At 48.2% G+C, this 16801-nt stretch overlaps 1 protein-coding gene across 1 annotated transcript in view; it reads left to right on the plus strand.

Annotated features, from left to right (window-relative positions):
• The first annotated feature begins 10561 nt into the window (after positions 1 to 10561).
• Positions 10562 to 16801, plus strand: part of KCNS3 (potassium voltage-gated channel modifier subfamily S member 3) — a 40524-nt gene continuing 34284 nt past the window's right edge. The window contains exon 1 of the mRNA XM_035000639.1: positions 10562 to 10657. The gene's annotated coding sequence lies outside the window, so the exon portion shown is untranslated. The remainder of the gene's footprint in view (positions 10658 to 16801) is intronic.

The raw sequence follows: 16801 nt of genomic DNA on the forward strand, positions 1-16801 counted from the left end.
TTGGTTTACATAGAATAAGAATGTTGTTCAACTAGCTGCTCACAACCTAGTACTTTATTGTGAGAAGAGAAGGGTATACTTTGAAGTTTATGTGGGATTTATATTGATGCTTCTCATTAACCAACTAGAAATTTATTTTGTTTATGAGGAATTTCTCTTTATATACAGAATAGGAGCATGGGTGCTACAAGCCAGGAAGGAAAGAAGAAGATAATTCACACTTATTATTCCCTCTTGTGCTTGGTGGGGCACCAAAGCCTCAAGACAGACTTCTAAGTTAGTAGTATTATTACCCCCATTTTATAATGGCTAAATTGTAGCTGTGGTTAGTACACTTGACACTCAGTAGACCTTCAAATGTTGGTTGAAGGAATTAATAAATGAAGCTTGAGTCACATGCTCAAGGATAAACAGGTGGTAAGTGGTAGAGCTGGATACAGCTCTGAAACCTACATATTTCCATTACACAGCGACAGGCATTCTAGGGTTGTAATTCGTTCCTTGGTGATCATTTATTCAAACTCTCTTTCTCGGGGCACCTGGGTGGCTCAGTTGGTCAAGGGTCTGCCTTTGGGTCAGGTCATGACCTTGGGGTCCTGGGATCGAGCCTCGTGTTGGGCTCCCTGCTCAGCGGGGAATCTGCTTCTCCCTCTCCCTCTGCCCCTTCCCTCACTTGTGCTCTCTCTCGTTCACTCTCTCTCTCTCTCAAATAAATAAATAAAATCTTTTAAAAAACCTCTTTCTCTCTAGCCTTGCTCCTCTTGGTGACCATTATATTGACTCTTCAGAGTACCTGGGTATAAGCACATTTCCTCAAAGCAGGAGTAAAAGAGAAGATGTGTCAGCCTTGGCAAGACTTTGAGGTGGACAGAATGGAAGGTGAGGGACCACACCTCCTGCAACCTTTATCATCTCAGTAAGCAGGTGGCCAGGTTAATGTTAAGGATGAGACCTGGGAGTTGGGTTGGGATGGAGACACTCCAGGGCTTAGAATGGAGACTTGGATGGGGTTCTATGGGAAATGTTGACAAAATTGAAGTTGAGTAAGAAAGATTTGCTGAGCACCAGAAGGAGATCCCCAAATAAACATCTCACAGGTTTTTGAGGGTGGGAGTTATTGTTCCCAAGTTTCTACAGGTAGTAAGTGTTATTTGAGATCTGTGTCAACTCCTGTAATTATCTGTACATTTTTAGAGCTGGTTCTCCGTATTTATTTCTCAGTTGATTATCTCATAGAATGCTCACTTCTTGAGAGCAGAGATTGTTTTTCCACCTTTGCGATTTCCAAAGTCCTTAACACAATGTGCAGCTCTGAGCAGCCTCTCGAAGGACTGGGACCAGAGCTGGGGATTGAGGTCTAGGAGACATCAAAATATACAAGCAGGGATTGGGTCAACTGATAAGCTTGTCGAGAGGAGCAGCCCTGGAGAGAGGACAGAGGCCAGGGGAGGAGATGAATTCACCCTCTCATGGACGTGTCCTCCGTGAGCGTGAGCCCTCATAATGACCAGATTGCCTCCGGCTCATCAGGATTCTCCTTCTGACCCTGAATCAGTGTGTGGGAGGCGACCCCCTTCTTCCTGCTTCTCCTTGAGTGCAGCTCCATGGCTAATGATCGACTACCAAGCTTTCTTGCCCTTGCTCTTTATGACTCAGCATCCTACAGCCAGCCTAGTAGACAAGGTTATTGAAAATGGTAACTCAGTGATAGCTCAGTCCCCTGATGAAGGAGAAATCTGGGGCCTTCACAGTCTCAAGGAACCGCTGGAGAGTGCTACTGCTGTGTGTGGATACGAGGGTGTACCTGTGTGTGGCTGTGTGTGTGTGAGAAGCACATATGTAACTTCCTGAGAGTGTATGTACACCCATATGGGTGTGGGCATTTTAATGTCTTTGTGTGTGAATGAGGGTACATGTGGGCCCGAGTCTTGTACAACAGATTTGCTGTCCTAGAAAGCTAGCTGCTAGTTTATAAGAAAGGAGAATTTTCCCTATTTTTCAGCCACACAACGACTGAGCGCAAACATTGATTTGGATCTCTGGAAGGGAGTTATGAAAAATTCCTGCCATGCATTGCAGCACCACCACAAAACTTGGTATTTCAGAAGCTAAAAAAAAAAAATAATAATAATCCTTGAAGCATATCCATTTTTAAAAAAAATTTCATGACCCCTCTAAGAGCTAAATAAAATAGTACATGGAATATTTATTAATACTAAGTATTTTTTTGTAACCGTTGAGATTAAGATCACTTGCATTAATACACACACTGGTACACAAATAAATTGTTTTCCTCTCAGATAAAAGTGTTGCAGGGATTGGCAGCATATGGCATTTATATAATAGCTCCACGAAGTGGGAAAGGCCCTGGATTTATAACTCTTTGAGATAGGTATCTGTTCTTTTTTTTTTTTTTTTTTTTTGAGATAGGTATCTGTTCTGATCACCTCCTAGTCACCTGGTTGGCGAAGGAGGGTTCTTGCCATAAATAGGATGAGCCTTGAACACACGACAGCCGACACAGGACAGATGAGACTGACAGCAGTTTATTAGTCCCATGTAGTCACAGCCACAGGGCGGGGAAGGATGCTGCACACCGCACAGGGCCACTTGGGAATGCTTGGGAGCAGAGAGAACCAGCAGGGGCTCTAAGGGGGCCAGCTTTATAGTGATGAAGGATGAGGTGACTCTTGGTTCCTGAAGGAGGATGTGATTGGCTTGTTTGAATAATTCCACAGGCTGGCAGGGAGGCAAAACCCATTAAGTTGAGGACCAGATAAGGTGCAGCCTGGTCCAGTCAATAGAGAAACTCGCCAGAAGGGGAGGCTTTCCCCCTGTGTGGGGGGCATATCTGGCCAGAATAGGAGAACTCCTGGCGAAGTCTCAGGGGTCCTGTGAAGTTCAAAGGTGTCAAGACAGCACACAGAATCTCATTATAATTGGGGGATACAATAGTGTATAATTATCCCCATTTTACACGGGAGAAACAGAGACATGGGGAGGGCCAAGGTGACACAGCTAATTTTATGCTGGGTTGGATACCAAGAGCCTTTTTCTTTCCTTCCTCTATACTGCTCTGTATCATATCATTATCTTATTTGAACCCTACTCTCACCCTGTCAGGGAGCATCTAGCCAATGAAGAGACTGAGGGTCAGAGAGAGAGGAGATGCTCCAAGTCACACAGCCAGGGGGGAACAGAGCCAAGGTCAAACTCAGGGGGTTGAGTCTAGGGTGCTTCACTTGCTGGCACAGCAGACTCAGGGGCTGCCCCTGAGAGTGGTCACAGTCTGCTGGCTCCCACATCCCCACAGAGCATTGGGTAGGATACAACCCCTGTAATGCGGATGGAAACATCAGCAGGACTTCTGCAGCTCTGAGAATTCCTTAAAGATAGACAAGAAACTGGACTGAATTCTTCGGGTAAGTTTGTTTTTGTTGTTATTGCTCTATGAAGAAATAAGGACTGGAACCACTGAGTCAAGTACGTGCATATCCAGGGGCAATAGTTCAAATATTTAACAACTGCTGGAAAGACTGTCCATTCTAGTTGGGCCAGACATTGATGCTTTAGTTATAGGATGGTGGGAAGTTCTGGGGGATCCTGGAGAAGGGCTGAGACAACGGGAAGCATACCCAGGGAGCTTTAGGGCAGGACTATTTACCAACTGGTATATAGTAATATTTCTATCAACCTTGTCCATGACCCTATGACCAGCAATCCTGCTGTTGGATATGTACAACCCTCTCAAATTCTTCCCAGGTTCATAAGGGGGCATGTGCAAGGATGCTCAGTTCAGTGCTGTGATGGTGGAAGACTGTAGGGCATTCTGAGCACCCGTCATTGAGGAGGGGATGGTGCACACAAGAGAAAAAGAGGAGCAGACCAGATACACACAGAGCAACAAACAGGGATGGAGGTCAAAACTGCCACAGTGTGGAGTGAAACACTCAAGAAGATTAAGATAAAGGACACATTTCCATTTGCATAAATTAAAATTGCATGCACTCAAAACAACCTTCTACAAGGACACCTGGAAACAGAAGGTTATCAATAAGCACACTAGAATGGTTGCCTATGGAGGGTGGGCTGGCAATGCAAGTGTGGAACGGGGAATAAAGGAATAAATAAACAACAAAAACAGGAGAGAGGTTTTGTGAGTGCTGCTGCTGACAATATGCCATACCCGAGGACGCTGAGTGAGCTAATTCTCTGCGACCAAGAGGGAAAAAAGAAAAAGGCAAGAAACATGAAGTCAGTGCAGGTGCCCAACACTCATGGGTATTTGTAGCTGCATTTAAGGAGGAAGAGGAAGAGTGGGGTGCATTCGAGAGAGTGATCTCCCAGCAGACGTCAGGGCACTGACTTTCCATCTTGCTCCTCCAGAAAGATCTTTTGGTTTCTTCTCCCTGCTGTATCTGGATGTGGTGGAATCTCCTCTTTATCATTGTAAAAAGAAGTTGTGATTTTTTTCCCAAAGAAATTGTAATAGAAAATTCCTTCTGTCCCAGAGACTGAATAAGCCACTTCCACCACCATCCATGAAAGAACTCAGTCATGTGCTCTCCCCTGGTGGCATGGGAGGCTTGGACATGTAGACTTTATCCTGGGCCTCAGTGTATCTAGTAGGTTGACCAGAGTCCTGGTTTGTCTGGACCGAGGAGGTTCCAGAGATACTGGACTTTCAGTTTTTTATTTATTTAATTAATTTACTTACTTACTTATTTATTTATTTATTTATTTTAAAGATTTTATTTATTTATTTGAGAGAGAGAGAATGAGAGGCAGAGAGCATGAGAGGGAGGAGGGTCAGAGGGAGAAGCAGACTCCCTGCCGAGCAGGGAGCCCGATGCGGGACTCGATCCCGGGACTCCAGGATCATGACCTGAGCCGAAGGCAGTCGCTTAACCAACTGAGCCACCCAGGCGCCCGGGACTTTCAGTTTTTTAAAAGTGAGACAATCCTAGGAAAACCAGGAAGAGTTGGTCACCTTATGATCTAAGTAAACATTGGGATTTTTTTTTTTTAGCCTCTAAAATCCAGAATTCTTTTTTTTTTTATTATGTTATGTTAATCACCATACATTACATCATTAGTTTTTGTTTTTTTTTTAAAGATTTTATTTATTTATTTGACAGAGACACAGTGAGAGAGGGAACACAAACAGGGGGAGTGGGAGAGGGAGAACTTGCAGGCTTCCCGCGGAGCAGGGAACCCGATGTGGGGCTCTATCCCAGGACCCTGGGATCATGACCTGAGCCGAAGGCAGACGCTTAATGACTGAGCCACCCAGGCGCCCCACATCATTAGTTTTTGATGTAATGTTCCATGATTCATTGTTTGCGTATAACACCCAGTGCTCCATGCAGAACGTGCCCTCTTTAATACCCATCACCAGACTAACCCATTCCCCCACCCCCCTCCCCTCTAGTCCCCCCAGTTTGTTTTTCAGAGTCCATAGTCTCTCATGGTTTGTCTCCTCCTCCAATTTCCCCCCCTTCATTCTTCAACATTGGGGATATTTTTACTGAAGAAACAGAAGATAAAAGATCATGGGGTTGTGCCTAGCAGTCTCTGCCATGGAGAAAGTTTTCTCTCTTCTATTTGGAAATAATGGCTAGACCCTAAGTTCCAACACAGGTATGGAGGATTATTAAAATAGGTGCAGAACTCCCCAAGAGGAGGAAAAACCATGAGGTTGACCCATCTGGTCTTTGGTGCCTCTGAGTTTGTTTTCCTGTACTCTTCCTGAAGTCTGAAGACCTTAGTTCATCCATCTATCCATCCACCTATCCACCCAATCACCTATCTATTCATCCATCCATCCATCCATCCATCATCTACTTTTTTATTCTTAAAGTAGTCACTGAGCATCTGTAATGCACCAGGCTCTGAAGATCCTGAGATGAGTAATACCATAGAGTGCCTGACCTCAAGGAGCCCACAGTTTAATACAGAAGACTCAGTCTACACAGGTGACCATATTGTAAGAGCATAACTGTAACTAGTTTTGTACCGAGTATGATGGAGCCCAGTAGAATGAATAAATAAATATGATTTCTGGGTCAAGGAAAGCTTCAAAGAATTGGTGATAATGATATTGCAGGTTAAGTTCACATTTGCCAGGTAGGGAAGGGAGCATTATAGAAAAAAGGGTGCAGGCAGGGCCAAGACTCAGAGAGCACACAATGAGCACAATGGAGAGATGGATCTAATGTGTCAGGCTGGAAGGTTAAGAGTGGGACGTGTGTGCGACAGGGTGGGGGAGGATGTGTGGAATGAGTGAGGCGGGGAGAAAAGTGTGAAGAGCTGGAAATGTGAGTGAAGAGGTAAGTTTCAGCCAGATTGTGAGCACCCTGGAAGTCCATCCCTTGGAGTATTTTAATGGCCTGACCTCTCAGACACAGCCCTTACTATGCTGAAGTATATTATTATGAATACTGACAAGTGGAATGTAGAATGTGCTTACCCAAAGTCTTTTGACTATGACACATGTGTTCTATGGCATTCATCTTGGGAAATGCTCTAGTCTTCAGAGGACACCTCCAATGACCTGAAGAAAGGACTCCTTTGTTCCTGGAGACTTAAGCCATATTCTGTTACAGGTTTTTTTTTTATTTAATAATTTATAAATGATATCCTTTTATGTGTGGAACTGTAAGGCTTTTAGAACTGGCAAACACCTTGGGGATCATCTTGTCCAAACTCAAACAGAAAGCCAGAGAGAAGTTATCACTGAGCTGAGAGGCAGAGACAGATTAGAATTCAAGTCTTTGGACTTGAAGACCACAAATATTTAAGGCACTTTATTTTTCTTTGTGTGTTTTTTTTTTAAAGATTTTATTTATTTATTTATTTGAGAGAGAGAGAGAGAGCATGCACACACACTCCATGGGAGAGGGGCTAAGGGAGAGGGAGAAAGAAAATCTCAAGCAGACTCTGCACTGAGCACAGAGCCCAACCAGAGGCTCGATCTCATGACCCTGAGATCATGACCTGAGCTGAAATCAAGAGTCCTAAGTTTGAATGAGCCACCCAGGCACTCCTAAGGTACTTTCAATATAAAAATAATATAACAGGGCATTTAAAGTAAACATACAAATAATTTTGTGAAAGAAGAGAGATCATGGTAGCAATAATCTGGAATAAAAGCATTCTAGCTAATTAACTAGATTTAGTCTTGATCTGCTTGGCATCCAAGCAGAGATTGATGTGATGGTTCCTATGTTTTCTCTTTACCTGATGGAAGAAATAAAATATATCCCATCAGGAGCACATGGAGCTGAACAGCCCTATGATAGAGACTTCAGTAATTCACTTCACAAACATGCAGACCCTATTAAAAGTCCTCGAAATTCAGGTTCAAGGAGTTCATTGCCTATTTGAAGATAAACAATGAAAATCCAATATGGTAGGTGATACCTAAGTGAGAAGCAAAAGGCATGAGGGAGCATAAAGGGGAGGTACAGAACCCTGGATAGGAGAGGGGGCTTTTCAGAGGGTAGTGATTAGGAACTGAATGGTGTCCTAAGAAAAGGTGTTGGTTGGTTGAGCAAAGAAAGGCTTCTGGTTGGGAAGGATATTCCAAGCAGAGAGGGACCACTGTGAGTGCAGGGAGACATGAAAAAGGCTGGCACTTCGGGGGAATTGCAAATGTTTCAAGGGCTCATATCGGCTGGTGTGACATTCAGACTGCTGTTTAAAGAGAAGCCAATAAGAGGAACCAATGGAACAAGTGTTACACTGTTGCTAATACTCCCTCACTCACCATCTTCCTGTCAGAGATGAGAACACCTTCATTTTCACATGTAGACCTTTTCCCATTTAAAAAGCAAATTTGTATCTCCCCTACCTCTGGCAATGACATCCCGCTAGGTTTCGGTCATTTGGATTTGAGAGAGAATGAAGGGTCAAGGACAGGTTTGGGAGGGGAGAGGAGCGGGAGAACATGGACCTGTGGGTAAGCGGGTAAGAGAGGAAGACCTTACCAAAGGGAATGCCCAGAGCAAGGAGAATACAGAAGCCTGGAAGACAGACTGCCCTGGGCCCACATTTGCTTGGGATGTCTCCACTGACTCTGGGAGTCCTCCTGGAAACCATGGAGGCCTGAGTACTACTGTCAGCTGATGATTAACCCCTTATAGGTTAATGCATGGCTTGGTTAATACATGGTTAATGAAAAGGGGATGGGCCATATCATGGGGCATAAAGACATTTTGATGGGGTAGGGAGGAGGCATTTAAATGGATCAGAGCAGGCACTGTGGCTGTGAAGACTGAGGTCAGAGGAAGAGGCCCTAGATACAGGGGGTGAGAGCATTGCTCTGTGTGTGTGTGTGTATGTGTGTGTGTGTGTATGAATGCATTTACCACTTTTCCTGGCTCAACCTCAGTAAACTGTCAGGGGTGAACTTTTGGGGAACAGACATGCATTTTATGACCCATACAATGCTTTCCTGTGTATTATTCCATTTGCTTCATATGATCACCCTGTAAGGGAGGAACTTTTCTTACAGAAGAAGAAACACCACGTTGAACCATTAAGTGACTTGCTCACAGGCCTCCCCCTGGGTACAGCATGATGGGAACCCCAGTCTGTCTCTTAAGTCTGTGCCCCTTCTCTACCCCGCCACCATATGCGCATAGTGGGGAGGCCTGTTCCCCAGCTTCCACAGATGCCGCATGCACTGGGAGTGCCTCCCTCCAGTCCACAGGTGCCATCCAGACCTGTGAGAAGGCCCTGGCTCCCTGGTTCTTCTGCACTGCAGATGTGCTCTGCAGCGCCTGGAGATTCTGAATGTCTCTCATTCTCAGGTAAACAATGCTGGACTTTTCAGATAACTTAGTGATTTAAAATGATGAAATAGCTAACAGCTGGAAGAGATTCAGAAGCATCCTTCTCAGGTGTTGATAAAATATAAGCATATTTTTAGAATAATCTTAGATCTTACGCTAAAGATGATGATTGTATATGCAAATTACCTTCTTTAGAGGCTTGCAAACAGCAGTGTAGACAAATGCTTTGGATCCTCTTCCATAAGAGAGGGGACAGGCTTGGGGGAGCCAAAGAACAATGGGATTAGGGACGGAGGGCCCCCAAACACCTGTTCCCCAGCCACCTGCTTCCCCACCTTGCCTTCCATGAGCCAAATGAAAATGCTGGTGTCTGAGGGAAGACTGTGTTGGGCTTCTGCCTCTCCTCTGCCATTCCTGCTTGCTACTATTCTCTCATCTAGCCAAAGCTCTCTGTAAGGTGCAGGTTTCACCCCCTTTTAGAAGCCTACCAGATACTGTAAACATTGCTCCCCTTTCTCTGATTCCTACCGCGGGTTTTCATCAAACAAAAACAATGAGAAAATCCAGACACCATCCGGTACTTGGATGAGGTCAGAAAAAGTGCCTTTCACCTTTTCCATGCATCTCTTTGCTCCTGTCCCCTCCCGTGTGCCAGCTCAGGGCCTGGAACTTAACTCTGTGGTCTTGCTAGGTGCTTGTCTGAGGCCAGTGGTCAGCAGGTGCTGGGTTGGGGGCAGTTGTCCCATTGCGTGATGTGGGGGCGGGAACACCCGGGCGCCTACAGCTTGGAGCAGCTGGCTCTGAGGAATTATTGCAAGTCTGCACAACTTAAAAATCTGCAGTTTGGGGGCGGGAGGGGGAGCGCGGGGGTGGGTCCCCGAGCGTCCCATTTCTCCTCCGGGCGGTTCACTGAGTTCTTGCTCACTGCAGAGGGGCCGACCATGCCTTCCGGACCACACGCCGCCCTCGCTGAGGCCCCGGGTTGTTCCTCAACCTCGGGCTGAAGGCATCTCCCTCTGACCTCCTCTTCCATCCTTCGGGAAGGAGACCCGACTCGTCCCCCTTCCGCTCGGTGCATGTGACTTGGTAGGTAAGTCGAGGAATGCAGCGTGTGAAACAATCTTGCTCTGCACAGTGCACGAGTCTTCGGGCAGCGGGGCTGGCGGTAAACAGCCAGGACCGGGGCTGTTTCCTCCTTCGCACTTTGTTTTAAAACAAGTTGGGGCCTCGGTACTTCCTAAGAGAATCCCGGCAAATTTGCAGAGCGTCGCTTGGGGCCGCGACTTTCGAGAGGCGGTTGCCGGAGCCGCGGGGCCGCGGAGGAGGTGCTCTGTCTCGCGCCGAATTGCGGGCTCCAGCCGGGAGGGCGCGCAAGTGGGAGGCAAGGGGCGCGCTCCTGCTCCCACCGGGACAGGGCACGGGGCTCCGGGGGTGACTCTGCACTCGGGTCTGGGCGGGGGTGCGCGCCCCGCCAGGCTTCCAGTCTGTCCTTCCGTGCGTCCTCAGGTCGCACGGCCCGAGCCCCGCAACCTGCAACCGCCCTCGGCCGAGCGCCTGGCCCGCGGCCCGGGGAGCGCAGGCGGAGGGCCCGAAGCTAGGCGGCTGGCGAAGCGGGACCAATGGGGCGGCGGCCGAGCAGCCGGCCCCGCCCCGCCCCGCCCCGCCCCGCCCTATTCGCGGCTCCCAGGCTCGGCGCGCCCGCCGGGCGGGACAGACGGACCGACCCGGGCGGGCCACCCGGCTCTCCTCGCCGCCGCCGCCGCCGCGGCGGGCGCGGGGCCGCGCGGCGAGGCCTGATCCATGCAGCGCGGGCGGGCGGCGTCGCCAAGCGGAGCGGGCCTGAGGCGCCGGGACTCCTGCAGGTACCTGCTCGTGTCCCCTCCTCCGCGCGCACTCCGGCGACTTCTCCGTGCGACCCCGCAACTTTCGCCACCTTTTGCTGCCCCTGCAGCCCCGTGGCGCGGGTCACGAGTGCACGGCCGCGCAGGTCTAGGCCCGCGGGGGACTTTGCGTTCCGCTGGGCGCCTGTCTCGCGGCGCCCCTCATCCTCCGGTTCCCGGAGCCCGCCGTCGCTGGACTCCTAAAGATCCGCCTGTTGCGCGAGCTGCGGGCGGCGACACGGTGGCTGGGCCCCTCGGAAGGCCCAGGGAGGGTATCTGGGATCCGCTGTCGGGCGTGGGGTGGGTAGCTGCGGGGTGGAGGACGGACTGGAGGCGGGAGAATCGGGGAGCCGGGGAGAGGCGGCACTTCGCGTAGGGCATCCCTGGGGCGTTTCCTTAGCCGGGAAGCCTTTCCTTCTCTTCCTCGAGAGGAGGCGCTTTCCTGGCGAATGTAAGTGCTTCCCGGGCCGCCTGCTCCGCCTTCTCCCCTGTCATTCCTCCCCTCCCCTTTGCCCTACGGCGGTGCCAGGCGCCCCGCGACCGTCGCAGGGCAGAGCGCACCCGGGGCCCCTGTGCTGGCGCAGCGCTGCGCCCACGGACTGCAGGCGCGCTCTGGGTGCGAGCGGCTTGGGGCTGGCAGGGCCGCTGTGGAGTCGCCCGCCGACTCCCCGCGTCTGCCTCGGTGGTGGGGTCGGGAACTTCCCTTTCCCGCGCCCCTCTGGGTGGCAGCCCGACCTCCTGAGGTGAACGGGCTGGTGAGCGAGCCAGACCTTCCGGCAGGGGCCGCGGCAAGCCGGCTGGGCGCCTTTCGCATTGCAGGGCTCGGTCTCCCCCCGCCCCCCAGCCTCCTTCCCCGCTCTGTCTCCCCCCGTCTCTTTTGGGAAAGGAGCACCTTTGGCGTCCTGGGGGTGTCACCCACATCTCGGCTAGGGAGACTGAGCCGGTAGGCTAACTCGGGCAGCCCGCGGCAGGGGTGGAGGGCGGCAAAGAATCCCCTCCACCCACCTGAATAACCTGGGGGCTCTGGTTTGGTGCCTGATCCTGAGCGGATGGAGCGGGGTTGTGCCTGGTCTTCATAGAGAGCGGACTTGGGGTTCGTCCCGCTCTTGGATTTTTTTTTTTTTTAACTTTATTTTACCCTTTGAAGAGTGGGGCAGGTGAGGAAAACCGGATCAGAAACCTTCCCCTCCCTTTTCCTTGTATTTGTTTGAGTGATTTGCATAACCATTTGCTTAGAACTGTATACATTGCCCCCCTTTTTAGACTACTTGCAAATACCTCCCCAGGTAAACAGGAAGCAAGCATTTTCCTGAGCACCTGCCCCCACACAGGTTAGGCTGAAAGAGGGTGGAGTTGATTTTGTGGTTGAACTTGGTGTAATATTTCGGTTTCACTCCTCAGCTGGGTTGTAAACTCCGTGGGGGAATTGTTTCCGTTAGTTTGCGTTTACAACCGGCCCCCCCCCCCCCCCCCCGGGCTAGGCCCCGGGCTCCGCTCTGGGGATACACAGTACAAAATGAAGTCCTGCTCCCCCTCTAGTCCAGTTCTCCTTTTTCCTTTTTCACCAGATTCCTTCCTTGTGTTCTAATATTAAATTTGTCTTTTCACAACTAGGGATTGTCAATATTGGGGTAGGGAGGAGAAAGTGATGCTGAAGTGCTTAAGAACCCTGAATCCAAAGCAAGTCCTGAATATTCTAAGGAGATTTGTGGGATCTGTTTTAATTCAGTCTTGTGTCTGAGCCATTTTTACCTGGAAAATCAGTGCGAATAAGCCCATTCATCAATGCAACAAAGCCAAGCTTTTGCTGGTCAAGTGCATAAAAGCAAATGGCAGGGTGCAAAGCAGTCTTTGCTTTGTTTAGAAATATTAAAATATTAAAAATCCAATGCTCGGATGCTTGGCTTTGCCAGCAAAGCACCAGCTAAGTATTTTTCCTTCTTCCTTATTATTATTATTATTGTTATTATTATTTTTAAGAGAGATGGGGAAGAGTGGGGACTCCAGACACCTCCTCTGTCTTAAGTGAATTTCACCCTCCACAATAATCCTTCGCTGACTCTGTGTCCCTCTGTTCTACCCAAGAGAGATCTCAATCTGCCCTGGGTCTGGCATTTGGGGTTGGAATGTGTGCAGCTTGGAGAGAGCAGGCACCACAGGGTTTTCCTCCTCCTCCTTTTTTTTTTTTTAATAGAGAACATTTATTGGCTGCATACCATATGCCAGCTACTCTGCTTGGCAGTTTTCCAGGCATTATCTCATTTAATCTTCAGAACCACCCCATGAGGGGGTGAGGCTTTCCTTCTTCATCACAGTGTTTCTGGGGGAACCAGGAGTAGATGGAACCCCTTTAGGTACATTCTGAGTCCCATGGGAGACCAAAAGGGTGGGGCTGGGCTTGGGGGTGCCTAGTTGGAGGCAGAGTGGAAGGTGGGTGTCCTTACTGCCCTGGCTTATCAGGTTTCAGGAAGGTGGATTCTCTGGAGTGCTCCTTGTGTGAAATACCCACGAGGACCTGGGCTCCAGCCCTGATTTCAGTCTCTTTATGGCTCCTTGACTTAAGTCACTTTGCTTCTCTGAGTCGCAGTCTGTTCAGCTACAAGGATCTACATGTCTCATATTTGTTGTTACCCTATACTAGGCATTGTGCTAAAAGCTCTGGATGTATTGACTCATTTCATCCTGATGATGGCCTTTAGCGGTGGGGTCTATTACTACCCTATTTTATTTGTTAAATTTTTATTTATTTATTTATTTAATTTTTATTGACGTATGGTTGACATGCAATATTATATTAGTTTTAGAATATACAACATAGTGATTTGACAATTCCATACATTACCCAGTGCTCGCCAGGATAAGTGTAGCCATCATTACCCTATTTTAGATGAGAAGAAAGAGAAAAATGGGTGACTTAGGCAAAATCACCCAAGTAGGACTATGTGAAGCCAGGATTCTCTCCCTGGCGATCCAGCTGCAGAACCACTGTGGGATGCTGCTTTCCTTGGTTATCCCTACAGCCCCGACGCTAACCTACGCTTGGTAGGACTCAGGCCGGTTTTGTTGAGTAGTGAGTGGTAGAGGTTGCTTGCCATTACCAAGTGGCTTTTTGGCCTCTGTCTCATCCTTAGGAAGAACCTTGAAAATTACACTGGAAAAGCGTTCTTTTTGCTTTTGTCAAAAACGTCTTCTTTCCAATATAATTGGGAAAAAGGAAGACAGACCAAAGATCATGGGCTAGGTAAACATTATGACTATCTCCAGAGAAAGTACTTGTTATCGATGAGAAATCCAGAAAAGTCGGAGAACACTTTGTACTCTGAGTCAAATACCTCAAAAACGCCAGCAAGTAACCAGCCTACAAGAATTTATTATGTGGGTGCCAGGCGCCAAGGGCAGAAAGACCGTAAGACGTGTGTTCTCTGAGCCTGAACATACAGCGGACCTCAAGACTCAAGATTAACAAGTGCTAGACAGGTCAATACAAGATGCTAAATATTTGTGTCCTGATAAGTCACAAACTGTCACATTTGTATAGCCTGCTCTAGTTGGCAGAAACTTTCACAGGGTTACCTCATTTCAGTTCTAGTAACAGAGTGTGATATGCAATTGGCGGGGTGGGGGTTTGGAAGCCCATATTACAGATGAAGAAAACGAGGCAAAGTGAGCCACTTGGACTTGGCCAGAGCAAGGGGTCTTCTGACTCCAAAGCCATCATCTCTCTGCCTCACAAGGAATGTAGATGTGGAGGGTCCTTGGAGGTGGCAGAGTTTGAATTTCATCCCCAAGTGGCTTTTGGTCACTGCTCTTGGCTAGTCAGGAGGAGCAGGGGTGGAGGAGAAAGTATTTATTGCTGTTGTTTTATTTTTGCATTCATGAGTCTGGTATGTGAAACGTGGAGAGAAATCCCAATTATGATGAATTCGATAACAATGTTGAGAATGTGCAATCAAACATAGAACCTGATTTAGAAGAATTTCCATCCCTGTCTTCATTGATCACTTTTCTTTCTCTTTTATCATTTCTTTGTGGGCAAGGGGGTCCTGCTCTCTTTGGAATCCTGCAGAGCCTTGCACCACGGTTTGCTTGGAGTAGATACCCTTTAAAATTATCTTTAATTGCACAAGTGTTGAATGATAAGGGCCTAACATCTGCTTTTAGCTGATGTTACAGATAAGCAGTTAATGTTGACAGCAGCTGGTTTCAGTGTGCTTGTTGAGGTCCCCCGTGAATGAAAGCCTCCTGCTCATCATCCTGAGCAGATCAACTGAGCTCAGCTGAGCATCGAGCAGATGCTTATCAGTGTTGACTTAATGATTAACTTATGTGGTCATATATATATCCTCTTTACATATACAAATATATGCAAGCATTCATTCCACAAGGATTGGAGTACTTACCCAGCATTACGTACTGTTAGGTGCTGGGTGTTCTGTGGTAAAGGAAACAGGCGTGGAGGGGTGGGCGGTGGATGGGGAGACAGACATTAAACAAAGCAATGCAAACATTTAAGTAGTGCCAGGTGCTCCGAAGCACTGCCTGGGGGAGAGCAACAAGGGTGGGGAGGGCACTAGGTTAGATGGGGGAGCCAGGAAGACCTTTCTGAGAAAGGGACTTTTCATTCTGAGGGATGCACAGGAGGTTATCAAGTGATAAGTGGGAGAAAGAGAATCCCAGGATGGGGAAGGAGTGTGAGGATTTGAAGGCAAGGATGCACACTGAGCCTTGGCGAAACTTCTAGAGAGCTGGGTGGGGGGGAGGGGGTTGGGAGAGGGGCTGGAAAGGAGGACAAGGGCAGATCATGCTGCACCCTTTACGCCAGCTTAGGGACCTTAGAATTTATCCCGGGGGCTGCGGGAAGGAGCTCGTGGATTTGTAGGAGGGGCAGTATCAGGAGTCAATTTACATTTCTGCAAGATGGCCCGTGAAGACGGTGAAGAATAATTTGAGAGGCTCAGGTGTGGCAGTTGGGAGCCTTCTTAACTGGAGCATTAGAGTCTGATCTGGGACCAGATCAGACTGAGTGGAAACCAATGGGAGCTGAGGAAGTAGAGGCCACACTTGTAAAGCTTGGCTCTGAAAGGGATCGGAGAGGGTGTGTGGATATGCCCGTCTATGTGAAAGCCACATAGTGCTGAGGTTAGGGAGCTGAGTCCAGCTCCTCAATGAACCAACATGTCCACATCTCTGTGCTTGGAGTCAAATGGCACTAGAGCTTCTAGATGGTTAAGACATTTGAATCCTAGCTCTGGTTTTGTCTCTAATTTTAGCTGGGCAAATTTGAGTTCATCTCTTGTCCTTCTCTCTTTTTGTTTTTGTTCTTATTTTCCTCATAGCCTGTTGATTGTGTGATTGAAAAAAATAGGTAATCTGTCTATGGATGTTTTTCTTCAATAGTATCATTCACATGGGTTAATTTGGATCATTTTTATAAATTGAACTGGGAGAACTATGAGTGGGTATGTGAAACATTTGTGGTGAGATTCTAAGCATTTGCTCTTTGATGATCACCAATAAGCTGCTTTCGAATTGCCTTAAATGGGGAGACAGCAGTGATAAGCCTGGTGGTGAGGAGATGCCGAGCCCTGCTGAGCTATGCGGGGGTGAAGCCTAGTGGAGAGCCCTGGGCAGGGCTAAGCCAACTGTCTGTGTCTCCCCAGTGGAATCCTTCCTTACCTGCTGTTCCTCATCCCATGAGAGTCTTCCTCTTTATCCATGAGTATCTTATAAAAAGATGCAAGAGAGGTACCTCGGGTCTGTCATCTGGGGACCCACGTTTAGCAGAATATGACAGCTTAAAGATCAATAATGAACATCACAGAGAGCCTGATGGGACCTTGAAAAAGTGATCCAGGGGTGCCTGAGTGGCTCAGTTGGTTAAGCGTCTGCCTTTGGCCCAGGTCATGATCCCAGGGTCCTGGGATCGAGCCCCCCGTCGGGCTCCCTGCTCAGCAGGGAGTCTGCTTCTCCCTCTCCTCCCCGTTTGTGCTGTGCTCTCTCTTGCTATCTCTGTCCCTATCTCGGTCTTTCTCTCTAAATAAATAAATAAAATCTTAAAAAAAAGAAAAAAAAATGATCCATTTTTAGCTATGTGGAATGAGAGCGTAGATAGGACCATAGAACTGA

Source organism: Mirounga leonina, unplaced genomic scaffold (genome assembly GCF_011800145.1).
Source record: "Mirounga leonina isolate KUSES-001 unplaced genomic scaffold, KU_Mleo_1.0 Mir_125, whole genome shotgun sequence".
NCBI lineage: Eukaryota > Metazoa > Chordata > Mammalia > Carnivora > Phocidae > Mirounga > Mirounga leonina.